The following is a 6000-nucleotide window of genomic DNA, read 5'->3' on the forward strand; positions in this document are numbered from 1 at the left end:
CCTTCCTAAATTGAAATTTACAATAATTTAGGCAAAATGTGTTTCATTTATCTACATACTGCATCATACTGACTAGTTTTACTAGATCAGGCAAACTCTTCCTGACCCCTGGTAAGATTTGTCAGGGTCAACAGAGAGATTCTGAAGCCCATCCTTCCTTACCTCCCTTACCTCCCTTTCCTCCTGCCTCTCCACATTAACTGTCCTGGTCAGAAATTTACCTTTGTCAAGTAAGGCTTTGCTATCAATGAACATAAAATGCTCCTCTCAACCAGCGGTCACAGTCTAGATATTGCCGAGAAGTTGTGTTTTGTTTAATCCTCACAGTGTTTAATTGTGTACACATACACACACCCCTGCCCCCACTAGAATTTGAAAGCCTTCAGACTGAGCATATTCTTTCCGGTTCACCACAGCCTTTGCCAGTCTTACATTTGGCTTCTTCACACATTTGAGTTCACCACCTCATTAACTGTTAAGATACTCTCATAAAACCATTTCAAAACATTCCACAATTGGCATTTTTCTTCCTTCCTTCCTTCCTTCCTTCCTTCCTTCCTTCCTTCCTTCCTTCCTTCCTTCCTTCCTTCCTTCCCTCCCTCCCTCCCTCCCTCCCTTTCCTCCCTTCCTCCCTTCCTCCCTCCCACTCCCCCCTCCCCTCCTCTCCTGTCTTCTTTCCTTTCCTCTCCCCTTCCCTTCCCTTCCCTTCCCTTCCCTTCCCTTCCCTTCCCTTCCCTTCCCTTCCCTTCCCTTCCCTTCCCTTCCCTTCCCTTCCCTTCCCTTCTTTTCCCTTCCCTTCCCTTCTTTCCTTTCCTTTCCTTTCGACAGGGTCTCAACTCTGTTTACTGCAGCCCTGACCTCCGAAGCTCAAGTGATCCTCCTGTCTCAGCTTCTCGAATAGCTAGGACCACAAGCACATGCCACCATGCCCATGCCCATGCTTGGCTAGTTTATTCTTTTTTCTTTTTTTGAGATGGAGTCTCGCTCTGTCACCCACACTGGAGTGCAGTGGTGTGATCTTGGCTCACTGCAACCTCCACCTTCCAGGTTCAAGCGATTCTCCTGCCTCAGACTGCTGAGTAGCTGAGATTATAGGCACACACCATCACGCCCGGCTAATTTTTGTATTTTTTTTTTTTCTTAGAGATGGGGTTTCATCATGTTGGCCAGGCTGGTCTTGAACTCCTGACCTCAAGTGATCCGCCCACCTCGGTCTCTCAAGGTGTTGGGATTACAGGTATGAGCCACTGTACCCAGCATGTTCATTGTTTTTGGAGAGACAGGGTCTCCTTATGTTGTCCAGGGTGGTTTCAAACTCCTGAGCTCAAGGGATCCTCCTTCCTCAGCCTCCCAAAGTGATGGGATTACAGGTGTGAGCCACTGTGCCTGGCCCGCATTTTTTTCTTCAGTGATCTCTGGAATACTATTTCTTTTCTTCCTTTTCTTTTCTTTTCTTTTTTGAAATGGAGTCTCACTCTGTTGCCCAGGCTGGAGTGTAGTGGTGCAATCTCGGCTCACTGCATCCTCTGCTTCCCAGGTTCAAGCGATTCTCCTGCCTCAGACTCCTGAGTACCTGGGATTACAAGTGCCTGCCACTATACCCGGCTAATTTTTGTATTTTTTTTTTAAAGTAAAGATGAGGTTTTGTCATGTTGGCCAGGCTGGTCTCTAACTCCTAACCTCAAGTAATCTGCCCCTTTTGGCCTCCCAAAGTGCTGGGATTACAGGCATGAGCCACCACCCCTGGCCTGGAATACTATTTATTTTCTGCTGCTTTCCTTGTATTTGTTAACATGTCATGGACACAGCCTGGTTCCTTATGGGCAGAGATAGGTCTTAAATAGTGTTATATCTCCACCATGCCTAGTAGAATGTCCTTCATCTAGGTGTTCCACGACTGTTAAACAACTGGCTAATATGTAACTGAGGGTAAGTAAAGATCTGAACATCAACTAGTCATGTTGCACTTTGAAGTTCAACAATCAAAACATATGGATTATGTCATTTGATCTTTTCAATCCCCCAACAGGAATGGCAGTTATGACAGAAAATAGAGCACGAATGCCATGTGTCTTGAGAAAAGAGGTAGAAATTAGGATAGATAAGGATACATATGCTTATCCAAATACATTTCAAATTAGTGCTTTCACTTTGATCATGAGTTTTAAGACCCAAATGTCTAATTACTCGTATGTTATGAGAAGCAGCATAATTGAGGGATGCAGATATCATTACTGCTGAACAATGCTTATGGCTCTATTCCTTCTAGACAGGATTGCACTTCCCTGCTCCCATGAAACTGGGCTTGGCCATGGGACTAGTTCTGACTGATGAGTATGGGCAGGAGTGAGATGTATTATTTTCAAGCCAAAACACTTAATTGCCAGTTCAAGACATGTCATCCCTCTCCTTGCTTACAGCTGCTGTCTTGGTAGCACATGTTGCTATGAAAGTGACATAAGATATAACACAGAATGTTTTGTCAACACATGGATAACTACGTCTTGAAGGGTTGCCTGAATCTGTAGTGGCTTTTGAGAGAGCAAGAAGTAATCTTTTGTTAAGCCACTGTTGTTAGGAGGCTCTTTATTGCAGTGGAACCTTGATTTTCCCAACTAACACAGCTATTGGGACCAGGGCCTACCATGTTGGAAGAACCCATATGGACTGATTCAACAGTGTAGTTGTAAAGAGTGTGATCCTACAGCAAGATTGCCTGAGTTCATATCCATGCACTGTAGCTACTTGTCCAAGTTCCTTAACTTCTTTGTTCTTCAGTGTCCTTATCAATAAAATGGGATAATAATGTCACCTACCTTATTGTTGGCGTTGATGTGTGACTGGATGAATTAATTCATGTGGAACACTAACAACAGTGCTTTAGAACAGTGCTCAGTGAGAGATAGCTATTATTAATGTTATCATCACTGGTCAGAAAGCATCCCAAGATGATAAATAAACTTAGTGTATTAGGTTTCTTACCACCAAACCTGCTCTTCCTGTCCTATGTTCTCTATCTTAGTGGCATTGACACAGACTGTTTGGTTAAAATAAAAAATGTGGAATCTTCTTATCACGCCCCATCACCACACATATTCAGCCAGTTGCTGTATCCTGGCGATTTTTCTTTGACAATATAAATAAATAAATATAACTTTTATAATCTCTCTAAAATATGTTCCCTCTTATCTTTTCTTATTGCTACTAGTATAATTCATTACCACTTTCCTAGAGCAATAACTTCCTAATTTGCTTGCCTGTATACAATATTTGGGAGACAGAATGATGATAGCACAAAGAACACATATTTTGCCATGCATACTGACCTTGAACTCTGGCTCTATGTCTTGCCAGCTATAAGATTCTGGGAAAGTTACTTAATTTCTCAATGTTGTTTTTCTTCATTGGTACAAGGGGATGCCAATATGCACTTTACAGGATTGTTGAGATACTATATGAGCTAATCAAGGTAAAGCACTCAGCACATAGTAGAGAAGCAACCATTCTTAATTTTGTTCCTTTTTCCTCCGTTAAATTTGGCTCCAACTATTGCAAATATTATTTTCCAAAGGCTTAGGCCAGATCAAATTCCTTTCCTCCTCCAGAACCCTAAACTATAAAATAAACATAAAGTACTTAGTATAAAATTCCGTAGGCTCTAGAACGTGCTCCAATACTCTCATATTTGCGCTATCTCTTACTATTACTTGAAAGTCCCTCTGAACTTCTGTTCATGCCCCTCCTTCAGCTTGGAATGGTCTAACTCCTTCTCTCCCTATCAAAAGTCTACTTCTAATTCCAAAACTGGTGCCACACCCTTTGAAATTCAAGATTTCCCTCATTCTTCTGTGTATCTGTTAGGTAGTGTGATAAAATTGTTGCATAACAAATCCCCCTGAAACTCAATGGTTTATAACACCAAGTATTTATTCTTGCATATCTATAGGTGGCTGAAAATGGTCTGAAATGGTCTGGGCTCAGTTAGGGTGACTCAGCTTTGGTCTGCGTGGCCCCTTTTCCTCCTAGGACAAAGAGGCTGCCCTGGACATGTTCTTTTCATGGCAGTGGCAGAGGTGTGAGTGCTCAAGCAGAACAATGCAGGCATTTTGAGACCTGGATGTGGAACTGGCACTCCACCAATTCTACTTCATTTGGTTGGTTAAATTAAATCATATTGCCCAATCTACACTCAAAGTGTAGGGATGTATGCCCCTTCTATTATCTGGGTGCCACTGCAGCATTGCATGTCAAGGGTTGTGGCTATATGAAGAAATGAAGAATTGAGGGCAATAAAGCAATTTCCACACTTTTGTTGGAATGAATGTTTAGAGGTATTAGAATTCTGCTTCTATCTTTATTATAAGTGTTACATAGCTCTGTATTTTATTACCTGCTTCTCTTTTTTACATACTGACTTCTTTTCTTTAGACTATGCTGTGGTCTAAATATTCTGTTTTCCCAAATTCATATGTTGAAATCTTAACCACCCAAAAGATGATATTTTGGCAGGTGATTAGGTCATGTGGGCCGAGCCCTTATGAGTGGGGCTCTTACAAAGGAGGCCTGAGGGAGACCTCTTGCTCCTTCCACCATGTAATGACACAGCTAGAAGGTATCACCTGTGAACCAGAAAGTGGGCCCTCATCAGACACCGAATCTGCTGGTACCCTGATCTTAGACTTCCATTTTCCCAAACTGTGAGAAATAAGTTTATGTTGTTGATAAGCCACCCAGTTTATGGTATTTTGTTACAGCAGCCTGAATGGACTAAGGCAGACTATAAACTTCTGGAAGTCATGAAAATATCTTACTTATTTTCATTTTTCTAACAATACTTAGCCCTCTTCTTGATACATAGTGCTCAGTTGATGGTTTTTTGAATTAGTATTTTAAAATTGGGAGTAAACCAACTAACTTAGAGATATATTTTAGCATTTTCTTAAAAGAAATTTGGGAAATGTTTTTGTTCAAAGAAGAAATTAATAAATTCCTCTTAAAAGAGGCTAGAGAATTTTTCTCTACAGAGTCACTAAATTATATATGAATCTTGCTCATAGCAATCAACCAATGGATAAAAGAAAGGTTTTGCAAATAAGAAAATTTGGAAAGATAAATGAAATGCATTCGTAAACATGAATGAAGGGAAGGGGTATTTGTATTTGTAACATGTGAGAGAATATATTTGAAGTTTTAAAAAATGACATAATAATTTTTACACGTTAAGAATAAGTGCCTTGTATGATTGTGTCTTGCCAAAGTCATCACCAGAAAAGGATTTAACATACACTGATAAACATTTGTTATACTGGAGATGATAAAATGGTGATTTTCTAATTCTATCATTCCTTTAGTATTTATTAATTGGAATATTTATAAAGAAAAGCTTTCCTTCTCTTCACCAGTACCCTTTGACTATCCCTACGGACTAGTGGATTTCAATGTGTCACACTGATAATGATAATTATTCTCATTTATGCTAAAATAGTCCAACATTTGGCCAGGAGACCCTTTAAACTGGGTGTTATGTCCTTTTGACATGTCCCCATTAGTCTTAGAGCACTTCCTTGCATTTGGGCCAAACAAGATGTTCCAAGCCCAACTTTTACTTCCCTGACCTTAACTTCCTCAGACCCGGGAGTCTGCCACTTCTTTAAGGATAGCTGGTGGCAGAAATGGTATTTTAGAAACCAGGATCTGGGTAATAGGAGTGCTCATTGTTACTGGAATGTCATTGCTTTTTGGTCTTTTTAGTGGACAGAGCTTACATATATATAATTTTCTAACTCTGCTAATAATTACTGCACTAATACCACTGTCAACAGACATACTATCAGTTAATATTTTATTTCAATTCTCTTTGTCCTTAAGTTATTAGGAAACAGGGACATGGGAGTGTGGTCTGAAATTATCATCCAAGAGATTACCTATTAATTACAAAAAGGGAAGTGTACTTTTGTACTGAGGGATCCCTTGGACACTCCCAAATCTGTGATCAAATTT

The sequence above is a fragment of the Macaca nemestrina genome, chromosome 10 (assembly GCF_043159975.1).
Source record: "Macaca nemestrina isolate mMacNem1 chromosome 10, mMacNem.hap1, whole genome shotgun sequence".
Taxonomy (NCBI): Eukaryota; Metazoa; Chordata; class Mammalia; order Primates; family Cercopithecidae; genus Macaca; species Macaca nemestrina.